The sequence below is a fragment of the Dendrobates tinctorius genome, unplaced genomic scaffold, assembly GCF_039654945.1.
Source record: "Dendrobates tinctorius isolate UK_male_01 unplaced genomic scaffold, ASM3965494v1 ptg000209l, whole genome shotgun sequence".
Lineage (NCBI taxonomy): Eukaryota > Metazoa > Chordata > Amphibia > Anura > Dendrobatidae > Dendrobates > Dendrobates tinctorius.
This window is the reverse complement of record NW_027361876.1, coordinates 4,191,274-4,208,228: the sequence shown is the minus strand read 5'-3', so window position 1 is coordinate 4,208,228 and position 16,955 is coordinate 4,191,274.

Sequence of the window (16,955 nt, the reverse complement as noted above, 5' to 3'; positions counted from 1 at the left end):
CCCGCGCTTGCAGGTCCGGGGTCATGCGTTTTGCCCAATTTCCCTTCCGATTTTTTTTTTCTTCAAAACACCCAAATAGGTTCTGGCCTTGTGCCACGGGCCGTTCTAGGCCGAGCGTGACCGCATTCGTCGGGTGGCGGCCGCTTGAGCCTTGGCCCGAACCCGAATGGGAGACGAGCCCGCACTTGCAGGTCCGGGGTCATGCGGTTTGCCCAATTTCCATTCCGATTTTTTTTTTCTTCAAAACACCCAAAGAGGTGCTGGACTTGTTCCACAGGCCGTTCTAGGCCGAGCGTGACCGCATTCGTCGAGTTGCGGCCACTAAGCAGCTTGAGCCATGGCCCGAACCCGAATGGGAGACGAGCCCGCGCTTGCAGGTCCGGGGTCATGCGTTTTGCCCAATTTCCCTTCCGATTTTTTTTTTCTTCAAAACACCCAAAGAGGTGCTGGGTTTGTGCCACGGGCCGTTCTAGGCCGAGTGTGACCGCATTCATCGGGTGGCGGCCGCTAAGCAGCTTGAGCCTTGGCCCGAACACGAATGGGAGACGAGCCCGCGCTTGCAGGTCCGGGGTTATGCATTTTGCCCAATTTCCCTTCCGATTTTTTTTTTCTTCAAAACACCCAAAGAGGTGCTGGGCTTGTGCCACGGGCCGTTCTAGGCCGAGCGTGACCGCATTCGTCGGGTGGCGGCCGCTTGAGCCTTGGCCCGAACCCGAATGGGAGACAAGCCCACGCTTGCAGGTCCGGGGTCATGCGTGTTGCCCAATTTCCCTTCCGATTTTTTTTTTCTTCAAAACACCCAAAGAGGTGCTGGACTTGTGCCACAGGCCGTTCTAGGCCGAGCGTGACCGCATTCGTCGGATGGCGGCCGCTTGAGCCTTAACCCGAATGGGAGACGAGCCCGCGCTTGCAGGTCCGTGGTCATGCGTTTTGCCCAATTTCCCTTCCGATTTTTTTTTTCTTCAAAACACCCAAAGAGGTGCTGGACTTGTGCCACAGGCCGTTCTAGGCCGAGCGTGACCGCATTCGTCGGATGGCGGCCGCTTGAGCCTTGGCCCGAACCCGAATGGGAGACGAGCCCGCGCTTGCAGGTCCGGGGTCATGCGTTTTGCCCAATTTCCCTTCCGATTTTTTTTTTCTTCAAAACACCCAAAGATGTGCTGGACTTGTGCCACAGGCCGTTCTAGGCCGAGCGTGACCGCATTCGTCGGATGGCGGCCGCTTGAGCCTTGGCCCGAACCCGAATGGGAGACGAGCCCGCGCTTGCAGGTCCGGGGTCATGCGTTTTGCCCAATTTCCCTTCCGATTTTTTTTTTCTTCAAAACACCCAAAGAGGTGCTGGGCTTGTTCCACGGGCCGTTCTAGGCCAAGCGTGACCGCATTCGTCGGGTGGCGGCCGCTAAGCAGCTTGAGCCTTGGCCCGAACCCGAATGGGAGACGACCCCGCGCTTGCAGGTCCGGGGTCGTGCGTTTTGCCCAATTTCCCTTCCGATTTTTTTTTTCTTCAAAACACCCAAAGAGGTGCTGGACTTGTGCCACAGGGCGTTCTAGGCCGAGCGTGACCGCATTCGTTGGATGGTGGCTGCTTGTGCCTTGGCCCGAACCCGAATGGGAGACGATCCCGCGCTTGCAGGTCCGGGGTCATGCATTTAGCCCAATTTCCCTTCCGATTTTTTTTTCTTCAAAACACCCAAAGAGAGACTGGGCTTGTGCCACGGGGCGTTCTAGGCCAAGAGTGACCGCATTCGTCGGGTGGCGGCCGCTAAGCAGCTTGAGCCTTGCCCCGAACACGAATGGGAGACGACCCCGCGCTTGGAGGGCTGGGGTCATGCGTTTTGCCCAATTTCCCTTCCGATTTTTTTTTTCTTCAAAACACCCAAAGAGGTGCTGGGCTTGTGCCACAGGCCGTTCTAGGCCGAGCGTGACCGCATTCGTCGGGTGGCAGCCGCTTGAGCCTTGGCCCGAACCCGAATGGGAGACGAGCCCGCGCTTGCAGGTCCGGGGTCATGCGTTTTGCCCAATTTCCCTTACGATTTTTTTTTTCTTCAAAACACCCAAAGAGGTGCTGGGCTTGTGCCACGGGCCGTTCTAGGCCGAGCGTGACCGCATTCGTCGGGTGGCGGCCGCTTGAGCCTTGGCCCGAACCCGAATGGGAGACGAGCCCGCGCTTGCAGGTCCGGGGTCATGCGTTTTGCCCAATTTCCCTTCCGATTTTTTTTTTCTTCAAAACACCCAAAGAGGTGCTGGACTTGTGCCACGGGCCGTTCTGGGCCGAGCGTGACCGCATTCGTCGGATGGCGGCCGCTTGAGCCTTGGCCCGAACCCGAATGGGAGACAAGCCCGCGCTTGCAGGTCCGGGGTCGTGCGTTTTGCCCAATTTCCCTTCCGATTTTTTTTTCCTTCAAAACACCCAAAGAGGTGCTGGACTTGTGCCACAGGCCGTTCTAGGCCGAGCGTGACCGCATTCGTCGGGTGATGGCCGCTAAGCAGCTTGAGCCATGGCCCGAATCCAAATGGGAGACGAGCCCGCGCTTGCAGGTCAGGGGTCATGCTTTTTGCCCAATTTCCCTTCCGATTTTTTTTTTCTTCAAAACACCCAAAGAGGTGCTGGGCTTGTGCCACGGGCCGTTCTAGGCCGAGCGTGACCGCATTCATCGGGTGGCGGCCGCTAAGCAGCTTGAGCCTTGGCCCGAACACGAATGGGAGACGAGCCCACGCTTGCAGGTCCGGGGTCATGCGTTTTGCCCAATTTCCCTTCCGATTTTTTTTTTCTTCAAAACACCCAAAGAGGTGCTGGGCTTGTGCCACGGGCCGCTCTAGGCCGAGCGTGACCGCATTTGTCGGGTGGTGGCCGCTTGAGCCTTGGCCCGAACCCGAATGGGAGACGAGCCCGCGCTTGCAGGTCCGGGGTCATGCGTTTTGCCCAATTTCCCTTCCGATTTTTTTTTTCTTCAAAACACCCAAAGAGGTGCTGGACTTGTGCCACAGGCCGTTCTAGGCCGAGCGTGACCGCATTCGTCGGATGGCGGCCGCTTGAGCCTTGGCCCGAACCCGAATGGGAGACGAGCCCGCGCTTGCAGGTCCGGGGTCATGCGTTTTGCCCAATTTCCCTTCCGATTTTTTTTTTCTTCAAAACACCCAAAGAGGTGCTGGACTTGTGCCACGGGCCGTTCTAGGCCGAGCGTGACCGCATTCGTCGGATGGCGGCCGCTTGAGCCTTGGCCCGAACCCGAATGGGAGACGAGGCCGCGCTTGCAGGTCCGGGGTCATGCGTTTTGCCCAATTTCCCTTCCGATTTTTTTTTTCTTCAAAACACCCAAAGAGGTGCTGGTCTTGTGCCACAGGCCGTTCTAGGCCGAGCGTGACCGCATTAGTCGGGTGGTGGCCGCTAAGCAGCTTGAGCCATGACCCGAACCCGAATGGGAGACGAGCCCGCGCTTGCAGGTCCGGGGTCATGCGTTTTGCCCAATTTCCCTTACGATTTTTTTTTTCTTCAAAACACCCAAAGAGGTGCTGGGCTTGTGCCACGGGCCGTTCTAGGCCGAGCGTGACCCCATTCATCGGGTGGCGGCCGCTACGCAGCTTGAGCCTTGGCCCGAACACGAATGGGAGACGAGCCCACGCTTGCAGGTCCGGGGTCATGCATTTTGCCCAATTTCCCTTCCGATTTTTTTTTTCTTCAAAACACCCAAAGAGGTGCTGGGCTTGTGCCACGGGCCGTTCTAGGCCGAGCGTGACCGCATTCGTCGGGTGGCGGCCGCTTGAGCCTTGGCCCGAACCCGAATGGGAGACGAGCCCGCGCTTGCAGGCCCGGGGTCATGCGTTTTGCCCAATTTCCCTTCCGATTTTTTTTTTCTTCAAAACACCCAAAGAGGTGCTGGACTTGTGCCACAGGCCGTTCTAGGCCGAGCGTGACCGCATTCGTCGGATGGCGGCCGCTTCAGCCTTGGCCCGAACCCGAATGGGAGACGAGCCCACGCTTGCAGGTCCGGGGTCATGCGTTTTGCCCAATTTCCCTTCCGATTTTTTTTTTATTCAAAACACCCAAAGAGGTGCTGGACTTGTGCCACAGGCCGTTCAAGTCGAGCGTGACCGCATTCGTCGGATGGCGGCCACTTGAGCCTTGGCCCGAACCCGAATGGGAGACGATCCCGCGCTTGCAGGTCCGGGGTCATGCGTTTTGCCCAATTTCCCTTCCGATTTTTTTTTTCTTCAAAACACCCAAAGAGGTGCTGGGCTTGTGCCACGGCCGTTCTAGGCCAAGCGTGACCGCATTAGTCGGGTGGATGCCGCTAAGCAGCTTGAGCCTTGGCCCAAACAAGAATGGGAGACGAGCCCGCGCTTGCAGGTACGGGGTCATGCGTTTTGCCCAATTTCCCTTCCGATTTTTTTTTTCTTCAAAACACCCAAAGAGGTTCTGGCCTTGTGCCACGGGCCGTTCTAGGCCGAGCGTGACCGCATTCGTCGGGTGGCGGCCGCTTGAGCCTTGGCCCGAACCCGAATGGGAGACGATCCCGCACTTGCAGGTTCGGGGTCATGCGGTTTGCCCAATTTCCCTTCCGATTTTTTTTTTCTTCAAAACACCCAAAGAGGTGCTGGACTTGTTCCACAGGCCGTTCTAGGCCGAGCGTGACCGCATTCGTCGGGTTGCGGCCGCTAAGCAGCTTGAGCTATGGCCCGAACCCGAATGGGAGACAAGCCTGCGCTTGCAGGTCCGGGTTCATGCGTTTTGCCCAATTTCCCTTCCGATTTTTTTTTTCTTCAAAACACCCAAAGAGGTGCTGGGATTATGCCACGGGCCGTTCTAGGCCGAGTGTGACCGCATTCAACGGGTGGCGGCCGCTAAGCAGCTTGAGCCTTGACCCGAACACGAATGGGAGACGAGCCCGCGCTTGCAGGTCCGGGGTTATGCATTTTGCCCAATTTCCCTTCCGATTTTTTTTTTCTTCAAAACACCCAAAGAGGTGCTGGGCTTGTGCCACGGGCCGTTCTAGGCCGAGCGTGACCGCATTCGTCGGGTGGCGGCCGCTTGAGCCTTGGCCCGAACCCGAATGGGAGACAAGCCCACGCTTGCAGGTCCGGGGTCATGCGTTTTGCCCAATTTCCCTTCCGATTTTTTTTTTCTTCAAAACACCCAAAGAGGTGCTGGACTTGTGCCACAGGCCGTTCTAGGCCGAGCGTGACCGCATTCGTCGGATGGCGGCCGCTTGAGCCTTGGCCCGAACCCGAATGGGAGACGAGCCCGCGCTTGCAGGTCCGGGGTCATGCGTTTTGCCCAATTTCCCTTCCGATTTTTTTTTTCTTCAAAACACCCAAAGAGGTGCTGGGCTTGTTCCACGGGCCGTTCTAGGCCAAGCGTGACCGCATTCGTCGGGTGGCGGCCGCTAAGCAGCTTGAGCCTTGGCCCGAACCCGAATGGGAGACGACCCCGCGCTTGCAGGTCCGGGGTCATGCGTTTTGCCCAATTTCCCTTCCGATTTTTTTTTTCTTCAAAACACCCAAAGAGGTGCTGGACTTGTGCCACAGGGCGTTCTAGGCTGAGCGTGATCGCATTCGTTGGATGGTGGCCGCTTGAGCCTTGGCCCGAACCCGAATGGGAGACGATCCCGCGCTTGCTTGTCCAGGGTCATGCATTTAGCCCAATTTCCCTTCCGATTTTTTTTTTCTTCAAAACACCCAAAGAGGTGCTGGGCTTGTGCCACGGGCCGTTCTAGGCCAAGAGTGACCGCATTCGTCGGGTGGCGGCCGCTAAGCAGCTTGACCCTTGGCCCAAACACGAATGGGAGACGACCCCGCGCTTGCAGGTCCAGGGTCATGCGTTTTGCCCAATTTCCCTTCCGATTTTTTTTTTCTTCAAAACACCCAAAGAGGTGCTGGGCTTGTGCCACAGGACGTTCTAGGCCGAGCGTGACCGCATTCGTCGGGTGGCAGCCGCTTGAGCCTTGGCCCGAACCCGAATGGGAGACGAGCCCGCGCTTGCAGGTCCGGGGACATGCGTTTTGCCCAATTTCCCTTCCGATTTTTTTTTTACTTCAAAACACCCAAAGAGGTGCTGGGCTTGTGCCACGGGCCGTTCTAGGCCGAGCGTGACCGCATTCGTCGGGTGGCGGCCGCTTGAGCCTTGGCCCGAACCCGAATGGGAGACGAGCCCACACTTGCAGGTCCGGGGTAATGCGTTTTGCTCAATTTCCCTTCCGATTTTTTTTTTCTTCAAAACACCCAAAGAGGTGCTGGACTTGTGCCACAGGCCGTTCTAGACCGAGCGTGACCGCATTCGTCGGGTGGCGGCCGCTAAGCAGCTTGAGCCATGGCCCAAACCCGAATGGGAGACGAGCCTGCGCTTGCAGGTCAGGGGTCATGCGCTTTGCCCAATTTCCCTTCCGATTTTTTTTTTCTTCAAAACACCCAAAGAGGTACTCGGCTTGTGCCACGGGCCGTTCTAGGCCGAGTGTGACCGCATTCATCGGGTGGCGGCCGCTAAGCAGCGTGAGCCTTGGCCCGAACACAAATGGGAGACGAGCCCGCGCCTACAGGTCCGGGGTCATGCATTTTGCCCAATTTCCCTTCCGATTTTTTTTTTCTTCAAAACACCCAAAGAGGTGCTGGGCTTGTGCCACGGGCCGTTCTAGGTCGAGCGTGACCGCATTCATCGGATGGCGGCCGCTTGAGCCTTGGCCCGAACCCGAATGGGAGACCAGCCCGCGCTTGCAGATCCGGGGTCATGCGTTTTGCCCAATTTCCATTCCGATTTTTTTTTTCTTCAAAACACCCAAAGAGGTGCTGGACTTGTGCCACAGGCCGTTCTAGGCCGAGCGTGACCGCATTCGTCGGATGGCGGCCGCTTGAGCCTTGGCCCGAACCCGAATGGGAGATGAGCCCGCGCTTGCAGGTCCGGGGTCATGCGTTTTGCCCAATTTCCCTTCCGATTTTTTTTTTCTTCAAAACACCCAAGAGGTGCTGGGCTTGTGCCACGGGCCGTTCTAGGCCAAGCGTGACCGCATTCGTTGGGTGGAGGCCGCTAAGCAGCTTGAGCCTTGGCCCAAACTCGAATGGGAGACGAGCCCGCGCTTGCAGGTCCGGGGTCATGCGTTTTGCCCAATTTCCCTTCCGATTTTTTTTTTCTTCAAAACACCCAAAGAGGTGCTGGACTTGTGCCACGGGCCGTTCTAGGTCAAGCGTGACCGCATTCGTCGGGTGGCGGCCGCTTGAGCCTTGTCCCGAACCCGAATGGGAGACGATCCCGCGCTTGCAGGTCCGGGGTCATGCGTTTTGCCCAATTTCCCTTCCGATTTTTTTTTCTTCAAAACACCAAAAGAGGTGCTGGGCTTGTGCCGTGGGCAGTTCTAGGCCGAGCGTGACCGCATTTGTCGGGTGGCGGCCGCTAAGCAGCTTGAGCCTTGGCCCGAACACGAATGGGAGACGAGCCCGCGCTTGCAGGTCCGGGGTCATGCATTATGCCCAATTTCCCTTCCGATTTTTTTTTTCTTCAAAACACCCAAAGAGGTGCTGGGCTTGTGACACGGGCCGTTCTAGGCCGAGCGTGAACGCATTCGTCGGGTGGCGGTCGCTAAGCAGCTTGATCCTTGACCCGAACGCGAATGGGAGACGACCCCGCGCTTGCAGGTCCGGGGTCATGCGTTTTGCCCAATTTCCCTTCCGATTTTTTTTTTCTTCAAAACACCCAAAGAGGTGCTGGGCTTGTGCCATGGGCCGTTCTAGGCCAAGCGTGACCACATTCGTCGGGTGGCGGCCGCTAAGCAGCTTGAGCCTTGGCCCGAACACGAATGGGAGACGAGCCCACGCTTGCAGGTCCGGGGTCATGCGTTTTGCCCAATTTCCCTTCCGATTTTTTTTTTCTTCAAAACACCCAAAGAGGTGCTGGGCTTGTGCCACGGGCCGTTCTAGGCTGAGCGTGACCGCATTCGTCGGGTGGCGGCCGCTTGAGCCTTGGCCCGAACCCGAATGGGAGACGAGCCCGCGATTGCAGGTCCGGGGTCATGCGTTTTGCCCAATTTCCCTTACGATTTTTTTTTTCTTCAAAACACCCAAAGAGGTGCTGGGCTTGTGCCACGGGCCGTTCTAGGCCGAGCGTGACCGCATTCGTCGGGTGGCGGCCGCTTGAGCCTTGGCCCGAACCCGAATGGGATACGAGCCCGCGCTTGCAGGTCCGGGGTCATGCGTTTTGCCCAATTTCCCTTCCGATTTTTTTTTTCTTCAAAACACCCAAAGAGGTGCTGGACTTGTGCCACGGGCCGTTCTAGGCCGAGCGTGACCGCATTCGTCGGATGGCGGCCGCTTGAGCCTTGGCCCGAACCCAAATGGGAGACGAGCCCGCGCTTGCAGGTCCGGGGTCATGCGTTTTGCCCAATTTCCCTTCCGATTTTTTTTTTCTTCAAAACACCCAAAGAGGTGCTGGACTTGTGCCACAGGCCGTTCTAGGCCGAGCGTGACCGCATTCGTCGGGTGGTGGCCGCTAAGCAGCTTGAGCCATGGCCCGAACCCGAATGGGAGACGAGCCCGCGCTTGCAGGTCAGGGGTCATGCGTTTTGCCCAATTTCCCTTCCGATTTTTTTTTTCTTCAAAACACCCAAAGAGGTGCTGGGCTTGTGCCACGGGCCGTTCTAGGCCGAGCGTGACCGCATTCATCGGGTGGCGGCCGCTTGAGCCTTGTCCCGAACCCGAATGGGAGACGATCCCGCGCTTGCAGGTCCGGGGTCATGCGTTTTGCCCAATTTCCCTTCCGATTTTTTTTTTCTTCAAAACACCAAAAGAGGTGCTGGGTTTGTGCCGTGGGCAGTTCTAGGCCGAGCGTGACCGCATTTGTCGGGTGGCGGCCGCTAAGCAGCTTGAGCCTTGGCCCGAACCCGAATGGGAGACGAGCCCGCGCTTGCAGGTCCGGGGTCATTCGTTTTGCCCAATTTCCCTTCCGATTTTTTTTTTCTTCGAAACACCCAAAGAGGTGCTGGGCTAGTGCCACGGGCCGTTCAAGGCCAAGCGTGACCGCATCCGTCGGGTGGCGGCCGCTATGCAGCTTGAGCCTTGGCCCGAACACGAATGGGAGACGAGCCTGCGCTTGCAGGTCCGGGGTCATGCGCTTTGCCCAATTTCCCTTCCGATTTTTTTTTTGTTCAAAACACCCAAAGAGGTGCTGGGTTTGTGCCACGGGCCGTTCTAGGCCGAGTGTGACCGCATTCATCGGGTGGCGGCCGCTAAGCAGCTTGAGCATTGGCCCGAACACAAATGGGAGACGAGCCCGCGCCTGCAGGTCCGGGGTTATGCATTTTGCCCAATTTCCCTTCCGATTTTTTTTTTCTTCAAAACACCCAAAGAGGTGCTGGGCTTGTGCCACGAGCCGTTCTAGGCCGAGCGTGACCGCATTCGTCGGTTGTCGGCCGCTTGAGCCTTGTCCCGAACCCGAATGGGAGACAAGCCCACGCTTGCAGGTCCGGGGTCATGCGTTTTGCCCAATTTCCCTTCCGATTTTTTTTTTCTTCAAAACACCCAAAGAGGTGCTGGGCTTGTTCCACGGGCCGTTCTAGGCCAAGCGTGACCGCATTCGTCGGGTGTCGGCCGCTAAGCAGCTTGAGCCTTGACCTGAACCCGAATGGGAGACGAGCCCGCACTTGCAGGTCCGGGGTCATGCGTTTTGCCCAATTTCCCTCCCGATTTTTTTTTTCTTCAAAACACCCAAAGAGGTGCTGGACTTGTGCCACAGGCCGTTCTAGGCCGAGCGTGACCGCATTCGTCGGATGGCGGCCGCTTGAGCCTTGGCCCGAACCCGAATGGGAGACGATCCCGCGCTTGCAGGTCCGGGGTCATGCATTTTGCCCAATTTCCCTTCCGATTTTTTTTTTCTTCAAAACACCCAAAGAGGTGCTGGGCTTGTGCCACAGACCGTTCTAGGCCGAGCGTGACCGCATTCGTCGGATGGCGGCCGCTTGAGCCTTAACCCGAATGGGAGACGAGCCCGCGCTTGCAGGTCCGGGGTCATGCGTTTTGCCCAATTTCCCTTCCGATTTTTTTTTTCTTCAAAACACCCAAAGAGGTGCTGGACTTGTGCCACAGGCCGTTCTAGGCCGAGCGTGACCGCATTCGTCGGATGGCGGCCGCTTGAGCCTTGGCCCGAACCCGAATGGGAGACGAGCCCGCGCTTGCAGGTCCGGGGTCATGCGTTTTGCCCAATTTCCCTTCCGATTTTTTTTTTCTTCAAAACACCGAAAGAGGTGCTGGACTTGTGCCACGGGCCGTTCTAGGCCGAGCGTGACCGCATTCGTCGGATGGCGGCCGCTTGAGCCTTGGCCCGAACCCGAATGGGAGACGAGCCCGCGCTTGCAGGTCCGGGGTCATGCGTTTTGCCCAATTTCCCTTCCGATTTTTTTTTTCTTCAAAACACCCAAAGAGGTGCTGGACTTGTGCCACAGGCCGTTCTAGGACGAGCGTGGCCGCTAAGCAGCTTGAGCCATGGCCCGAACCCGAATGGGAGACGAGCCCGCGCTTGCAGGTCCGGGGTCATGCGTTTTGCCCAATTTCCCTTCCGATTTTTTTTTTCTTCAAAACACCCAAAGAGGTGCTGGGCTTGTGCCACGGGCCGTTCTAGGCCGAGCGTGACCGCATTCATCGGGTGGCGGCCGCTAAGCAGCTTGAGCCTTGGCACGAACACGAATGGGAGACGAGCCCGCGCTTGCAGGTCCGGGGTCATGCGTTTTGCCCAATTTCCCTTCCGATTTTTTTTTTCTTCAAAACACCCAAAGAGGTGCTGGACTTGTGCCACAGGCCGTTCTAGGCCGAGCGTGACCGCATTCGTCGGATGGCGGCCGCTTGAGCCTTGGCCCGAACCCGAATGGGAGACGATCCCGCGCTTGCAGGTCCGGGGTCATGCATTTTGCCCAATTTCCCTTCCGATTTTTTTTTTCTTCAAAACACCCAAAGAGGTGCTGGGCTTGTGCCACAGGCCGTTCTAGGCCGAGCGTGACCGCATTCGTCGGATGGCGGCCGCTTGAGCCTTAACCCGAATGGGAGACGAGCCCGCGCTTGCAGGTCCGGGGTCATGCGTTTTGCCCAATTTCCCTTCCGATTTTTTTTTTCTTCAAAACACCCAAAGAGGTGCTGGACTTGTGCCACAGGCCGTTCTAGGCCGAGCGTGACCGCATTCGTTGGATGGCGGCCGCTTGAGCCTTGGCCCGAACCCGAATGGGAGACGAGCCCGCGCTTGCAGGTCCGGGGTCATGCGTTTTGCCCAATTTCCCTTCCGATTTTTTTTTTTCTTCAAAACACCCAAAGAGGTGCTGGACTTGTGCCACAGGCCGTTCTAGGCCGAGCGTGACCGCATTCGTCGGATGGCGGCCGCTTGAGCCTTGGCCCGAACCCGAATGGGAGACGAGCCCGCGCTTGCAGGTCCGGGGTCATGCGTTTTGCCCAATTTCCCTTCCGATTTTTTTTTTCTTCAAAACACCCAAAGAGGTGCTGGGCTTGTTCCACGGGCCGTTCTAGGCCAAGCGTGACCGCATTCGTCGGGTGGCGGCCGCTAAGCAGCTTGAGCCTTGGCCCGAACCCGAATGGGAGACGAGCCCGCGCTTGCAGGTCCGGGGTCATGCGTTTTGCCCAATTTCCCTTCCGATTTTTTTTTTCTTCAAAACACAAAAAGAGGTGCTGGGCTGGTGCCACGGGCCGTTCTAGGCCAGGCGTGACCGCATCCGTCGGGTGGCGGCCGCTATGCAGCTTGAGCCTTGGCCCGAACACGAATGGGAGACGAGCCCGCGCTTGCAGGTCCGGGGTCATGCATTTTGCCCAATTTCCCTTCCGATTTATTTTTTCTTCAAAACACCCAAAGAGGTGCTGGGCTTGTGACACGGGCCGTTCTAGGCCGAGCGTGACCGCATTCGTCGGGTGGCGGCCGCTTGAGCCTTGGCCCGAACCCGAATGGGAGACGAGCCTGCGCTTGCAGGTCCGGGGTCATGCGTTTTGCCCAATTTCCCTTCCGATTTTTTTTTTTCTTCAAAACACCCAAAGAGGTGCTGGGCGTGTGCCACGGGCCGTTCTAGGCCGAGCGTGACCGCATTCGTCGGGTGGCGGTCGCTAAGCAGCTTGATCCTTGGCTCGAACGCGAATGGGAGACGAGCCCGCGCTTGCAGGTCCGGGGTCATGCGTTTTGCCCAATTTCCCTTCCGATTTTTTTTTCTTCAAAACACCCAAAGAGGTGCTGGGCTTGTGCCACGGGCCGTTCTAGGCCAAGCGTGACCGCATTCGTCGGGTGGCGGCCGCTAAGCAGCTTGAGCCTTGGCCCGAACACGAATGGGAGACGAGCCCACGCTTGCAGGTCCGCGGTCATGCATTTTGCCCAATTTCCCTTCCGATTTTTTTTTTCTTCAAAACACCCAAAGAGGTGCTGGGCTTGTGCCACGGGCCGTTCTAGGCTGAGCGTGACCGCATTCGTCGGGTGGCGGCCGCTTGAGCCTTGGCCCGAACCCGAATGGGAGACGAGCCCGCGATTGCAGGTCCGGGGTCATGCATTTTGCCCAATTTCCCTTCCGATTTTTTTTTTCTTCAAAACACCCAAAGAGGTGCTGGGCTTGTGCCACGGGCCGTTCTAGGCCGAGCGTGACCGCATTCGTCGGGTGGCGGCCGCTTGAGCCTTGGCCCGAACCCGAATGGGAGACGAGCCCGCGCTTGCAGGTCCGGGGTCATGCGTTTTGCCCAATTTCCCTTCCGATTTTTTTTTTCTTCAAAACACCCAAAGAGGTGCTGGACTTGTGCCACGGGCCGTTCTAGGCCGAGCGTGACCGCATTCGTCGGATGGCGGCCGCTTGATCCTTGGCCCGAACCCGAATGGGAGACGAGCCCGCGCTTGCAGGTCCAGGGTCATGCGTTTTGCCCAATTTCCCTTCCGATTTTTTTTTTCTTCAAAACACCCAAAGAGGTGCTGGACTTGTGCCACAGGCCGTTCTAGGCCGAGCGTGACCGCATTCGTCGGGTAGTGGCCGCTAAGCAGCTTGAGCCATGGCCCGAATCCGAATGGGAGAAGAGCCCGCGCTTGCAGGTCCGGGGTCATGCGTTTTGCCCAATTTCCCTTCCGATTTTTTTTTTCTTCAAAACACCCAAAGAGGTGCTGGGCTTGTGCCACGTGACGTTCTAGGCAGAGCGTGACCGCATTCATCGGGTGGCCGCCGCTAAGCAGCTTGAGCCTTGGGGCGAACACGAATGGGAGACGAGTCCACGCTTGCAGGTCCGTGGTCATGCATTTTGCCCAATTTCCCTTCCGATTTTTTTTTTCTTCAAAACACCCAAAGAGGTGCTGGGCTTGTGCCACGGGCCGTTCTAGGCAGAGCGTGACCGCATTCGTCGGGTGGCGGCCGCTAAGCAGCTTGAGCCTTGGCCCGAATGCGAATGGGAGACGAGCCCGCGCTTGCAGGTCCGGGGTCATGTATTTTGCCCAATTTCCCTTCCGATTTTTTTTTTCTTCAAAACACCCAAAGAGGTGCTGGGCTTGTGCCACGGGCCGTTCTAGGCCGAGCGTGACCGCATTCGTCAGGTGGAGGCCACTAAGCAGCTTGAGCCTTGGCCCGAACACGAATGGGAGACGAGCCCACGCTTGCAGGTCCGGGGTCATGCATTTTGCCCAATTTCCCTTCCGATTTTTTTTTTCTTCAAAACACCCAAAGAGGTGCTGGGCTTGTGCCACGGGCCGTTCTAGGCCGAGCGTGACCGCATTCGTCGGGTGGCGGCCGCTTGAGCCTTGGCCCGAACCCGAATGGGAGACGAGCCCGCGATTGCAGGTCCGGGGTCATGCATTTTGCCCAATTTCCCTTCCGATTTTTTTTTTCTTCAAAACACCCAAAGAGGTGCTGGACTTGTGCCACAGGCCGTTCTAGGCTGAGCGTGACCGCATTTGTCGGGTGGCGGCCCCTAAGCAGCTTGAGCCTTGGCCCGAACCCGAATGGGAGACGACCCCGCGCTTGCAGGTCCGCGGTCATGCGTTTTGCCCAATTTCCCTTCCGATTTTTTTTTTCTTCAAAAAACCCAAAGAGGTGCCGGGCTTGTTCTACGGGCCGTTCTAGGCCAAGCGTGACCGCATTCGTCAGGTGGCGGCCGCTAAGCAACTTGAGCCTTGGCCCGAACCCGAATGGGAGACGAGCCCGCGCTTGCAGGTCCGGGGTCATGCGTTTTGCCCAATTTCCCTTCCGATTTTTTTTTTCTTCAAAACACCCAAAGAGGTGCTGGACTTGTGCCACAGGCAGTTCTAGGCCGAGCGTGACCGCATTCGTCGGATGGCGGCCGCTTGAGCCTTGGCCCGAACCCGAATGGGAGACGCGCCCGCGCTTGCAGGTCCGGGATCAAGCGTTTTGCCCAATTTCCCTTCCGATTTTTTTTTTCTTCAAAACACCCAAAGAGGTGCTGGGCTTGTTCCTCGGGCCGTTCTGGGCCAAGCGTGACCGCATTCGTTGGGTGGAGGCCGCTAAGCAGCTTGAGCCTTGGCCCAAATTCGAAAGGGAGACGAGCCCGCGCTTGCAGGTCCGTGGTCATGCATTTTGCCCAATTTCCCTTCCGATTTTCTTTTTCTTCAAAACACCCAAAGAGGTGCTGGGCTTGTGCCACGGGCCGTTCTAGGCCAAGCGTGACCGCATTCGTCGGTTGGCGGCCGCTTGAGCCTTGGCCCGAACCCGAATGGGAGACGATCCCGCGCTTGCTGGTCCGGGGTCATGCGTTTTGCCCAATTTCCCTTCCGATTTTTTTTTTCTTCAAAACACCCAAAGAGGTGCTGGGCTTGTGCCACAGGCAGTTCTAGGCCTAGCGTGACCGCATTTGTCGGGTGGCGTCCGCTAAGCAGCTTGACCCTTGGCCCGATCCCGAATGGGAGACGAGCCCGTGCTTGCAGGTCCAGGGTCATGCGTTTTGCCCAATTTCCCTTCCGATTTTTTTTTTTTTCAAAACACCCAAAGAGGTGCTGGGCTTGTGCCACGGGCCGTTCTAGGCCAAGCGTGACCGCATCCGTCGGGTGGCGGCCGCTATGCAGCTTGAGCCTTGGCCCCAACACGAATGGGAGACGAGCCCGCGCTTGCAGGTCCGGGGTCATGCATTTTGCCCAATTTCCCTTCCGATTTATTTTTTCTTCAAAACACCCAAAGAGGTGCTGGGCTTGTGACACGGGCCGTTCTAGGCCGAGCGTGACCGCATTCGTCGGGTGGCGGCCGCTTGAGCCTTGGCCCGAACCCGAATGGGAGACGAGCCTGCGCTTGCAGGTCCGGGGTCATGCGTTTTGCCCAATTTCCCTTCCGATTTTTTTTTTTCTTCAAAACACCCAAAGAGGTGCTGGGCGTGTGCCACGGGCCGTTCTAGGCCGAGCGTGACCGCATTCGTCGGGTGGCGGTCGCTAAGCAGCTTGATCCTTGGCTCGAACGCGAATGGGAGACGATCCCGCGCTTGCAGGTCCGGGGTCATGCGTTTTGCCCAATTTCCCTTCCGATTTTTTTTTTCTTCAAAACACCCAAAGAGGTGCTGGGCTTGTGCCACGGGCCGTTCTAGGCCAAGCGTGACTGCATTCGTCGGGTGGCGGCCGCTAAGCAGCTTGATCCTTGGCCCGAACACGAATGGGAGACGAGCCCACGCTTGCAGGTCCGCGGTCATGCGTTTTTCCCAATTTCCCTTCCGATTTTTTTTTTCTTCAAAACACCCAAAGAGGTGCTGGGCTTGTGCCATGGGCCGTTCTAGGCTGAGCGTGACCGCATTCGTCGGGTGGCGGCCGCTTGAGCCTTGGCCCGAACCCGAATGGGAGACGAGCCCGCGATTGCAGGTCCGGGGTCATGCATTTTGCCCAATTTCCCTTCCGATTTTTTTTTTCTTCAAAACACCCAAAGAGGTGCTGGGCTTGTGCCACGGGCCGTTCTAGGCCGAGCGTGACCGCATTCGTCGGGTGGCGGCCGCTTGAGCCTTGGCCCGAACCCGAATGGGAGACGAGCCCGCGCTTGCAGGTCCGGGGTCATGCGTTTTGCCCAATTTCCCTTCCGATTTTTTTTTTCTTCAAAACACCCAAAGAGGTGCTGGACTTGTGCCACGGGCCGTTCTAGGCCGAGCGTGACCGCATTCGTCGGATGGCGGCCGCTTGATCCTTGGCCCGAACCCGAATGGGAGACGAGCCCGCGCTTGCAGGTCCGGGGTCATGCGTTTTGCCCAATTTCCCTTCCGATTTTTTTTTTCTTCAAAACACCCAAAGAGGTGCTGGGCTTGTGCCACGGGCCGTTCTAGGACGAGCGTGACCGCATTCATCGGGTGGCCGCCGCTAAGCAGCTTTAATCTTGGCCCGAACACGAATGGGAGACGAGTCCACGCTTGCAGGTCCGGGGTCATGCATTTTGCCCAATTTCCCTTCCGATTTTTTTTTTCTTCAAAACACCCAAAGAGGTGCTGGGCTTGTGCCACGGGCCGTTCTAGGCCGAGCGTGACCGCATTCGTCGGGTGGCGGCCGCTTGAGCCTTGGCCCGAACCCGAATGGGAGACGAGCCCGCGCTTGCAGGTACGGGGTCATGCGTTTTGCCCAATTTCCCTTCCGAATTTTTTTTTCTTCAAAACACCCAAAGAGGTGCTGGGCTTGTGCCACAGGCCGTTCTAGGCCGAGCGTGACCGCATTCGTCGGGTGGCGGCCGCTAAGCAGCTTGAGCCTTGGCCCGAATGCGAATGGGAGACGAGCCCGCGCTTGCAGGTCCGGGGTCATGCATTTTGCCCAATTTCCCTTCCGATTTTTTTTTTCTTCAAAACACCCAAAGAGGTGCTGGGCTTGTGCCACGGGCCGTTCTAGGCCGAGCGTGACCGCATTCGTCAGGTGGAGGCCTCTAAGCAGCTTGACCCTTGGCCCGAAAACGAATGGGAGACGAGCCCACGCTTGCAGGTCCGGGGTCATGCGTTTTGCCCAATTTCCCTTCCGATTTTTTTTTTCTTCAAAACACCCAAAGAGGTGCTGGGCT